We start from the raw sequence: 12,419 nt of genomic DNA on the forward strand, positions 1-12,419 counted from the left end.
TTAAACTTCCATCGGCGGAGACCGTAGAGCGCAGATGCCAACGGACGCTGGTTGTTGAGCTCGTTTTCCTCACTTTACCTTTCTCTTATTGCAATATTTGTTAGTAGTAATAATCGAAAAGATTCTCTGCGATCCTCTGTGATTGCATGAACCTCGGCATGACCTTGTCGTTTTGTGGTCGAAGTGTACATTTGTCGCGCGCTAGCCCTTCCTTCACGGTTATAACCAGGCGCAGGAATCGATTATTTCAACCTCAGGCGCATTCACTTTCATTTCATCCCACTACGAGCAACGCATTTCGGACGTTTATGGGAAACAGCAGTGAAGTCATAATCGAGATAGAAACAATCCTAAATTCCCGGCCGCTCACGCCTTTGTCAAACGATCCAGATTGTCTTGAAGCACTGACACCAGGACATTTTTTAATCGTGGAGGCTTTAACTACGCAAGTAGACAGCAGAGCAGAATCTGTTAGATCTCCAGCACATCTCATTGGAAGCTGCTCTCACATATCAAACAGTAGTTCTGTAGAAGATAGTCGGATGAATACCTTCACGAATCTTTGGAAAGGTGGCCATCATCAAGGAAGATAATTTACCGCCGATGAAGTGGCCATTGGGAAGAATTTTCAATGTGTTTGCTGGCGAGGATGGAGCTGTACGAGTTGCTGATGTGAAAACATCAACTGGAGTATACAAACGGGCCATTCAGAGGCTGGCTCCACTGTTTCCAGAAGAGCATAATGAATTATCCACAGACAAGACAACGCAGGGTGACAACGTTTCATCAAGGCAGAAGGAAAATAGGAAAGATACCATTCCGAGGAAAAGAATGAAGATCGCAAATGGCCCGCTAAGGCTATCAGTATTATTAGTATTGCTTTAAATGCCAGTGGTCCTATGCGACATGCTGAAATTAACGTAATTTCACAGTGATCCAGGATTATACTTTGAAGGCTTAGGAACAGTGAAATTAACACGGCAGAATGGAAAATGTTGGTATATTACGATTTAATGCCTTTTGCATCAGAAATAAAGTTGCTTTCAATCAGCTTACAATCGCTGCAGCAGATGTGTCCTGTAATTCAGCAACACGAGATATGTGACATGTTCGTGAGCAATCTCAAACAAATAAAAAATGAACTACTACAGGAAAATTAGTTATTTACCTACAGACGGCTTAAAAGATCTCCATTCAACATAGTTGGCAATATTGCCCGTTCACTTTTTGGTGTCCTTGATGCAGATTATGCGGAAGAAGTGTCTAAAACCATCAGTAAGCAAGAACCGAGCACGAGCACATGACAAGTCTGTTGAAAGCCCAAACTTCAATAGTTGACTCTACCATTAATGTCATAAAACAGGATGAGATCGGCAATCAACAAAAAAGACAAGAGGTCTCACAAATGGCTGAGAAAATAAATAATGATGTGGTTAAGGAATCTTCCCAGATAAGAAACTCACAGCTTTTCGGACTATTGTCAACGTACCTGCTGATAATAAAGGCAGAAATTTTTAGCGTACTTACCGGTACAAATTAAGCCCACTTTTACTGCCTCCTCATCAATTGAGAGAAGAAATTAACGTTATCCAGTTTGTCTTCCCATTTTGCATGCTTTACCAACAGACGAAGAGGAATTGATTGAGTTCTATAAACTTATGAGCGTCAAGGGTGCAGTGACAAAACATGAAGTCATCTTCGAGGTCAAGATGCCTTTAGTCAATCAACAGTTCTTTGAACTATTTAAGGTAGAACCCATTTCAACAGTAAGGAATGACACTCTAATCGCCATTAAGTCAGATCAGTCGGATTATTGGATCTACAGTTTGGAGACAATTGCATCATCAAAATAAATGGATTTTCGCTACTACTGTCGACGTTGAATCTTCTATTGTATGCGGTACGGAAACAAATCTTATAATCATAATGGAGATGGGTTTCAACTGTGCCATGAAGAACGATTTTGTCACCATACAAAGACATTTTGAAGCCTCAAACAGCATACACACTTCTTATGTAAGATTGAAAGACATCCGTTCTATAAGTCCACAACAAGAAATAGAAAAGATTTTAATGCGCACGAACACTACTTCTTAAAAGGTTCATCTGGAAGTATTGGATAATATACAACGGCAGTTGAATGAATAAACTCTTAAGCATTTGCCACAACTTATCTACTCCATCAGTCTTCACCATCATGCAGTTAGCTACACCTCATTTTGCTTCTGCATTATTATTCTGCTTGGTCTGCTGAGTTGGCGAATGCATTCAAGGTTAAAGAAACCAACTCAATTTACACCTACTCCAGCTGTAAGAACTCACCAATCAGCAACAAATGGCTCCGTTTCTGCTATTTGAACACTGTCAACACGGAGGAGAATGTTAAAACATACGTATTTACACATATATTTAACATACATATTTATATTTAAGTGGTATTTTAGTTGTGACACCTGTACAGTTTTATTCCAGTTGTTCAAATTGTTAATTCAGCATTTTTATATAACTCATTTATTAACGAATAGTAAATCATTTTATCGTTAATGTGACATATTTATTTAGGTTCATTGATTATTTGCAATATTTCGTCATTTCGTCACTTTTGTATGAATAATATTTACCTAGTTTTACTTTATGTAATTCATCAATCATGCTAAGAAATTATTTGAATTAAATAATGTAAATAATAAAAAGAGTTAGTCAGTTGTCTTTCACGAAGCAACCAGAACCAATTTGTGTTTAATTCCTAAACATCGTATATCCTTCAAGTTTATGTGCTTGCAAGGAGATTTTTAAGGATTATAAGTTCCAGTTCAAATTTAAGTGTTTGAACTGAATCCCACTAGGTCCGAGTTTTATTAACAGAGGTGTTACATCATTGTTAGCCCAATCAAACTTATAATCCCCCCAACACATAGTTTTGTAGGGTATAAAAAATAATAAAGTGGACTAACTGTACCTGGAAAAACAATAAATCATTATATAAAATGAAAGATAATTGTATTTCTTAAAATTTCATTTTTATTAACAAATCAATGTTAAGTCCTGCTCTGTTAAGCTAATGTGTCTTTACTAATGTGCCTTGGGAAATAGCCTGAGCTCAGATTTTCACTCGGGGAGCGAAACTTGCTGAAAGATTGGAAGTTTTTTTCCGGAGTCTACTCTTCACTCTTTTGTTTAGTGTGGGAGCATTCCTGAGTCACTAGTGTTTGAAATATTTAAGTGGGAGCAAAATCACTCAAAATAGATCAATAGCTTGCTCTAATAGTGAAAATGATTGGAAATTTTTTGTTTGGTGATTTGTGTGTGCAACAGCAAACCGGTTTTGATGTTGCTGTGAACTTTAATGGGAGGGAGGGAGCGGGTTCAGATTGATCGTGTACAAAATCAAAGAAAAACACAACGGAATGTATTGCGATGCTTGAGTTTGATTTTACTTTTTTTACGTTTGCAACTGGTGGGTGCAAAAAAAAACACTCACATACAAACACTACTCTTTGCTCGCCAAGAGTAGATCAAGAACGAGGAAAACATGCTCACTCCAATTCGGGTGACATCGAAAAAATGAGGTTGCTCAATTTTCTTCTGCTCCCAGGAGCGCAACCATCTCAAGGCCTACTTGCCAAATAAAATTTCAATATGTATTAATGTGGTTGAAGTTGCAATACAAAAAGTAAGAAATAGCCAAAAATTAAATACGTTTTTAAAAATTTGCTGGAACACCTTATATTGTGCCATAAACCTATCCTTATGCTAGGAACACAATTGGAGCGAACGACGAATTTCGCCCTACGCGGCGACAAAATGAGCCGCGAAAATTCGTCGTATGGAACACAATACCGACGAAATTATAAAACAGCTGATGAAGTTGTTTACTTTTTGCTCATTTGTTGACTACAATGAAAATTATACAAGAACTCATAATTCTTTATAATTTCAGTTATGTCCATCTTCTCTATTATAAATTCACTGATATCCATCTTCACTCAGGCGCAAGTGCACAAATAAATAAACAAATTATTTATGTTTTTTTATACGAATAACAGATAGTAGAGTGACCATAACAAATTTTTAAGTAAAAAGTAACTTTATTTACTAAAACACATAAAATTCGTACAAGTATGGCCACCTTGTACTGTTTTGTCGCCGTTCGCCGGCGTATGAAATAGAAATAAAGCTAATTGAGTTCGCGGCGACCGACGAAATTTTCGCCGTCGCCGTGATTGTGTGCACTTCCATATACACATATGGTTTTTATACCCTACACCACATAGTGGTAAGGGTATTATGTCTTTGTGCATTTGTTTGTAACATGGAGAAGGAAACGAGTTAGACCCATAGTTACTTTTGAGAACCTTCATAGAATCACTTTCTGAGTCGATTTATGCATGTCCGTCCGTCTGTCCGTCCGTCCGTCCGTCCGTCCGTCCGTCCGTCTGTCCATGTATTCTTGTGAACAAAATGCAGGTCGCATTTATTATCCGATTGAGATGAAATTTTCCAAACAATATTTTTTTGGCCCAAGGACGAACCCTATTGAAATTGGTGAGAATCGGATCAAATTTAGATATAGCTCCCATATATATCTTCATCCGATTTCGGGTTAAATGTGTACCAAATGTCCACTATCAGTCCAAATTACCTGAATTTTGGCACACCCAACCGAGTTCGGCCTAGAAGCAAGTATATCAAATTTGGAGAAAATCGGTTCAGATATAGCTATAGCTCCCATATATATCTTTCATCCGATTTGATCTTTAAGTCCCTAACATTCCTACTATGCACTCCACAACCGTGATATTTGGTACCAGGTATTAGATGGAGCACAGAAATAGCTGTTTTAAATTTTATCGAAATCGGTTCAGATTTGGATATAGCTCCCATATATATCTTCATCCGATTTCGGGTTAATTGACCACCAAATGGCCAATATCAGCCCAAATGGCCCGAATTTTGGCACATGTGACCGAGATTAGCCTTAAAGCAAATACAACAAATTTGAAGAAAATCGGTTCAGGAACAGCTATAGCTCCCATATATATGTTTTATCCGATTTGGTGTTTAAGCCTCTCACATTCGTAATATGCACTCCACAATAATGATATTTGGTACCAGATATAAGATACAGCCCAGAAATAGCTGTTTGTAATTTTATCGAAATCGGTTCAGATTTGGATATAGCTCCCATATATATCTTCATCCGATTTCGGGTTAATTGGGCACCAAATGGCCGATATAAGTCCAAATGGACTGAATTTTAGTACATCGGACCAAATTCAGCCTAAAAGCAAGTATATCAAATTTAGTGAAAATCGGTTCAGATATAGATATAGCAACCATATATATGTTTCATCCGATTTAGAGTTTTAGTCCCATACATTCGTAATATTCACTCCACAACCGTGATATTTGGTACCAGGTATTAGATGGAGCACAGGAATAGCTGTTTTAAATTTTATCGAAATCGGTTCAGATTTGAATATAGCTCCCATATATATCTTCATCCGATTTCGGGTTAATTGACCACCAAATGGCCAATATCAGCCCAAATGGCCCGAATTTTGGCACATGTGACCGAGATTAGCCTTAAAGCAAATACAACAAATTTGAAGAAAATCGGTTCAGGAACAGCTATAGCTCCCATATATATGTTTTATCCGATTTGGTGTTTAAGCCTCTCACATTCGTAATATGCACTCCACAATAATGATATTTGGTACCAGATATAAGATACAGCCCAGAAATAGCTGTTTGTAATTTTATCGAAATCGGTTCAGATTTGGATATAGCTCCCATATATATCTTCATCCGATTTCGGGTTAATTGGGCACCAAATGGCCGATATAAGTCCAAATGGACTGAATTTTAGTACATCGGACCAAATTCAGCCTAAAAGCAAGTATATCAAATTTAGTGAAAATCGGTTCAGATATAGATATAGCAACCATATATATGTTTCATCCGATTTAGAGTTTTAGTCCCATACATTCGTAATATTCACTCCACAACCGTGATATTTGGTACCAGGTATTAGATGGAGCACAGGAATAGCTGTTTTAAATTTTATCGAAATCGGTTCAGATTTGAATATAGCTCCCATATATATCTTCATCCGATTTAGGGTTAAATGTGCACTAAATGGTCAATATCAGCCCAAATCACCTGAATTTTCGTACATAAGACCGAATTCAGTCTAGAAGCTAATACGTAAAATTTGGAGAACCCCGGTTCAGAGATAGCTATAGAATTAGATAGAATTAGATAGATTTTGATTTTGTACCAAATATCTCATAGAGCTCTGAAATGCACTGTATAAACCTTTTAACGAGAGCTCTACTAAATATGCATAGTGGTGTAGGGTATCATATAGTCGGCCCCGCCCGACTTTTGAGCTTTCCTTACTGGTTATTTTTGACGACGAACATACGCCGCGAAAAAATTCGTCGTTCGCTCCAATTGTGTTCCTAGCATTATATTGTGTATAAGTTTCACGGATGCTGATTGACACTACGGGAATTTCCTCGCAAACTTCCCTCGGCGGATACCACACAGCACAAATACCAACGGATGATGGTTGTTGAGTTTGTTCTCCTCTCTTTACCTTTCTCTTATTGTAATATTTGTTAGTTGTAGTAACCGACAAACACGGCGATCACTGCGATTCTCTGTGATTGCATAAATCTCGGCGTGCACTTGTCATTCAGTGGTCGAAGTGACACTTGTCGCGCGCTAACCACTCGTTCACAGTTTAATACTGATAACTACTTGTGTTTCATTTCTTTTCGTATTTTCTTACCTTCGCCGCCTTCACCATACACGCGAATAACCATCACCTCTCACATCGCATAATAACTCTGGGGAGTTTTTGTTGTTGTTGCCGATGTATGTCATTCTTCAACTCCCCTGAGTTAAACAATGATCCTTCGAGTATGATAGAAGCCAGTTTCCTCTTGTTTATCGTCGCTCCCTTTATGAGCAAGGAAAATTTGTTGGATCATCTCCCATCATCATAATCAACATCTAACAAGTAGGTACGTAAATTCAGATTTTATTTGAAGGGAGCTACCCGCGTTTGTTTGTGTAAACATAATTTGGTCGAACTTCAATCACCCCACGAGCATCAGCATCACCTTAAATGCTGTTTACTTTGTCGCCTAAAATTGCCTACGTTGCGTTGATCACACCAAAAATATTTGACATTTTTATTGTTACTACTCCATTCGTTTGCTTTAAAAATACTCATTATTTGTGAGGATTTACGGTAACCATTTCGCTCGGGTTTGCTGGATTGTAACACACAACAAGTGTTGATCATATCATAAGTTGTTTTGTTTCTCCCTCGTTGTCGTTACAAACCCTCCACCTATTGATATATTCCAAAATTATTTGTTACAACAGAAAACCTAATTGCCGTTTGGTTTATTGTACCGTCATATTCACCAACCAACCATACTTGAATTTGTTGTCATTCCACACACCCTTTTTAGCGTCGGCTGATTTTTATTTAAATCACCAACAAATTTTTGATTTGCAACTCTCACTGTTGGAGATGCATACATATAATTATTTCTCTACCAACGTCGCTTGTGTCTTATTCCTCTTTGTGCGACATCCGTTGTTGGTTCGGCACAGTGGGGTAAAACAGTACAAATTGTGATTTTTTGGCAATTTATTTAAAAATAAAATTTCGTTAATTTTGTGAAATGTTTTTAATTTGTTGTACGTTTTATGCAATTTTTGACAAATTCACCCTACATTCGGCATTCCTTGCACATATCCCAGCAACATATTTTAATTGAAACTGTTCGTTGTTGTGGATATTTTGCAATTGGTTTTGGCAATTCATTAACAATTGTTTGTACTATCTCCGTAGGCTACGGTATTTTTTTTTTTTTTTTTTTTTTTTGGAAGTAGGGTAAGTGTGCTTAAGTTCAGCATGTCCCAGTAGTCGGCAGTTTTGAAATTTAAACTTAAATAACTAAGAATAGAATTGAACAAATAATGAAATGTTTGCAAAAAACGTCAGCCGTGTTCTCTGCTCTCAGATCGCGGTGGCATTTAAAAAAATTGTTGGCTATCTAAAAGAAAAAGATCAATTCACACATTCCAAATATAAGAAAGGTACTTTTTCCTTTTTTTACTTAATCACATTTTTATTTTAATTGAAAATCTATACGTTACCGAAGGTAATGATAATTAAATAAAGCACTATTTGAAATAAAAAAAATATATACAAAATAATATATCTTTTTTAATGAAATACTACTTGCAACGGGACATGCCGTGCATTGGAAAATGGTGCCGACTACTGGCAAAAAAAACTACTATTTTAGTAAAACTGCAAATTTTGCCAATTTAATAAAAACAAATTAAATTTTTGTTTATAATTTCGAAAACTAAACAAAATTTGGAAACTGAACAATTTTATTTTTTAGCAATTGAAATATTTCACTCAGATTAAAAAATCCAAAATCCTAAAAGTGCCGACTACTGGTACACTTACCCTATGCACCCTATAGTCGACATATATCACAACATATTCCTTAACTCAATAATAAAAAATTTGAAGAAATTAATAAATTTTGGTTTATTCCTTATTGATACCAATCACTTATTGACACAAGTTGGTTGCGCGTTTTAGAATTTAGAAATTTTCTGGCACTCCATTCGAATAACATCCTACATTTAGCACGAATCCAAGTATACTGTCTTCAATCTGGAAATTCACAGTTCAGAGTTTCGGGAAATGTGGAATAAGGTCAATCGCACATATGTAAATCATACCTCATGACATTGGAGATTTCACATCCGGATAATTTTGATGTCATTGAGGAAAAAAATAAAATGAATCGTTTATAGCATATAATCGGTGTTTAGACACTATTAATCGGCATACAGTCTGCTATAGCTTCTCAACTGAAATATCTCCTACGCAATCTAATAGTCGAATATCACCTAATGCGCTTTTTAATAGTACCTCGTTAATTTCGGACAATTCAGTGCACCCGGTTGCTGTGCAGTCTGCTATTCCAACCATTAGTTAGAATATTTCATTACTAATAGTTGTTCCAATCCTCCCCTTCCCAACTATTAACATCGAAGTCCTTACAGGCGATTTTATGTCTTGGCCTACGTTTCGGGATCTTTTCGCCAGCGTCTTTGTCAGTAACTTGCGCCTTTCAGATATTGAATGTCTCGGTTATTTTATACAGAAAACCACCGTTGAGGCTAAAGAAATTGTGTCGAGATTTCCACTTACCAATCGTATTTTCTCTTTAGCGTGAAAAGCTTTGTTAGATGCGTATGACAACAAGCGCATTATTGTGAAGAATTATATAAAGCATTTACTCAATCTTCCGCCTTTCAAAAAATAAACAGTTTCCCGAAATTTCAAAAAAAAAAAAAAATAATAATTAAACAATGTGGCCTAACGATTCACTTTGTTGTAAGCCATGTACTACGACTCTGCCCTAGTTTTGTTAGACTTTTGTTTGAGGAAAAAATCTCCATTGTAGAAAAGGAATAGTCGTTGGATTAATAGTCTGTCTATTGGCCATGTCGTTAAAAATTGTGATAGAAAACATTTTTGCAATTCTTGCAGGCAAAGGCATCATAGCCTTCTTCATCGGCCACAAACTATAAGTTTTGTTCGAGCACCTTGCTCTAAACAACCTCTGGCATCTACCAATTTTAAAAATCGTGAATCTTTCTTGTTTTCGAAAACACTCGTTTTGAAATCTAAAAAACAGTCCCCGGTTTTTCTACAGCCAAAAGTCTAGATTCGAAGTTCAAATCGCACACATCTTCTGCTAGAAATAAATCGAATATTCCGTCTGCTAACACTATTCAAAATAATGTGTTCTTGGGAACTGTTATTGGTTTTACCTCGTTTCCCTAATGTTGTTAAAACAGTTTCGAACGAATTGAAATCGGTTATACCAAGAGATATTTGTCCTCTAAAGTTTTTCCCCTAAAAATACCTCTATGATTGTAGAAACAAATGCATTAGTACTGCCTAAGATTAAGGCAGGGACCTTTCATATAAGCCTGGTTTGATACGCGCAGCTATAGCCTTTGCGCAGTGGTTCATATTAAACAAAAACTGATATTAAGAGATGATTCCTTCTATCTTTAGATTTTGATTTGGTGGTGTATAGTATTTATTTTGTATTGTTTTAAGCCATTCTTATTACTAAAATAATAAATTGTTATTTTAGAGTAAAAATATCATTTAATTTGTTAACATTTTCTTTTCTATTAACAAATCTCTCTTAAATCGTCAACAGAGCTCTGTTAAGTGAATGTGTTCTTATTAAACTTCCATCGGCGGAACCGTAGAGCGCAGATGCCAACGGACGCTGGTTGTTGAGCTCGTTTTTCTTTAATTTGTTAACATTTTCTTTTCTATTAACAAATCTCTCTTAAATCGTCAACAGAGCTCTGTTAAGTGAATGTGTTCTTATTAAACTTTCATCGGCGAAGACCGTAGAGTGCAGATGCCAACGGACGCTGGCTGTTGAGCTCGTTTTCCTCACTTTACGTTTCTCTTATTGCAATATTTGTTAGTAGTAATAATCGAAAAGATTCTCTACGATCCTCTGTGATTACATGAACCTCGGCGTGCCCTTGTCGTTTTGTGGTCGAAGTGTACATTTGTCGCGCGCTAGCCCTTCCTTCACGGTTATAACCAGGCTTCTGACGCTACCCCAAATTAGTGAGCTACCTGCGGTTGTTTATAAAAATAATTAATTTTGTCGAACTTCAATCACTCTTCGCGCGTGTTATTGCTACTTTGATATTCAACATCACATTAATTGAAGTTTACTTTGTCGCATAAATTTGCATTCGTTGTATTATTATTATCGAAATCTTTGCTGGCGATTTTATGTTTTAGCCTACGTCGGGATCTTTTCACCACCGTTTTTGTCAATAACTTGCGCCTTTCAGATATTGAGTCTCTTGGTCATTTTATGCAGAAGAAATTGTGTCGAGATTTCCACTTAGCAATCGTAATTTCTCTTTAGCGTGGAAAGCTTTGTTGGATGCGTACATACAACGTGGATACAACAAGCGCATTCTTGTGATTTACTGCATTAAGAATTTACCCAATCTCCCGCCTTTTAAAAAATAAACAGTTACCGGAAATATCCATCCTCCACCTTAATCGATGTTGCCAAATATTGATTCCCCTAATTTTTCATTGTTGCCAAAGGAAATTTCACATGTTGTTAAAAATTGTAAAGGCAAACATTGTTGCAATTCTTGCAGGCAAATCATCATAGCCTGTAAATGAGAAAAATATATATTTTAAAATTATATTCCTTACGTACTACTCAAACTAATCTAACTTAACCTATCATATCTATTTTTATTACATGGCTGCTTGTCCCTTCATTCAAGTGGTCTTGGCTACCTACTGGCGCATCGATATCTGTGAGTATGTGGGTCATGTCCTTTATTATTTTACACATTTTCATATGCGGCAGCGCACAAGATCACTAAATTCTACACATGTAATATTTTAACGCTGCTGGGAAAGTGATATTTTGGAATCTTCATTTTTAATTGTTGGAATTTCCCAGCGCCTCAACCGCACTCAAAAGTATGTACAAAGTATTTTGTACATTCTCCCGGTCCGCTTGATGTGTATATTTTTAGTGTGTGTTTAGATTTTGATTTGGTGGTGTGTAGTATTTATTTTTTATTGTTTTAAGCCATTCTTATTACTAAAATAAAAAATTTTTGTTTTAGAGTAAAAAGATCATTTAATTTGTTAACATTTTATTTTCTGTTAACACATCGTTGTTAAGTCCTCAACAGAGCTCTGTTAAGTGAACGTGTTCTTACTAAATTGTGTCCTGGATAATAGCCAGAGCTCAGATTTGCTCATTTTCACTCGGAAGCGAAACTTGCACGCGAGCAGGATTGCGAATAGAGTGGGCGTTTTTTTACTGAGTCTGCTCTTAACTCTGTTGTTTTGTGTGGAAGCACTCCTAAGTCACAACTGTTTGGAAAAATTAGAATGGGAGCAGAATCACTCAAAATACTCTTACAGTAAAAATGAGTAGAAAAGACATTTTTTTGTTTGGAGATTTGTGTGTGCAACAGCAAACCGATTTTGATGTTGCTGTGAACTTTAAAGGGAGCGAGGCAGGGGGTTCAGATTGATCGTGTACAAAATCAAAGAAAAAAACCAGCAGAATGTATTGCGATACTTGTGTTTGAACATATATAAGTTTAATTAAACGTTTCACCTTAAATTTCCGAGTCTAACCAATCACGGATGCTGATTGACATCACATGCATCTCCTTGGCAAACTTCCATCGGTGGAGACCGTAAAGCGCAGATGCCAACGGACGCTGGTTGTTGAGTTCGTTCTCCTCACTTTACCTTTCTCTTACTGCAATATTTGTTAGTA

The 12,419-nt window shown here is 36.5% G+C and overlaps 1 long non-coding RNA gene across 1 annotated transcript in view; it reads right to left on the minus strand.

Annotated features, from left to right (window-relative positions):
- Positions 1-9,447: 9,447 nt before the first annotated feature.
- The window catches only part of LOC109612007 (uncharacterized), an 84,774-nt gene continuing 81,802 nt past the window's right edge, over positions 9,448-12,419 (minus strand). Inside the window, exon 9 of the long non-coding RNA XR_009343007.1 lies at positions 9,448-11,283. This is a non-coding gene — a long non-coding RNA (uncharacterized LOC109612007). The remainder of the gene's footprint in view (positions 11,284-12,419) is intronic.

Source organism: Musca domestica, unplaced genomic scaffold (genome assembly GCF_030504385.1).
Source record: "Musca domestica strain aabys unplaced genomic scaffold, Musca_domestica.polishedcontigs.V.1.1 4, whole genome shotgun sequence".
Taxonomy (NCBI): Eukaryota; Metazoa; Arthropoda; class Insecta; order Diptera; family Muscidae; genus Musca; species Musca domestica.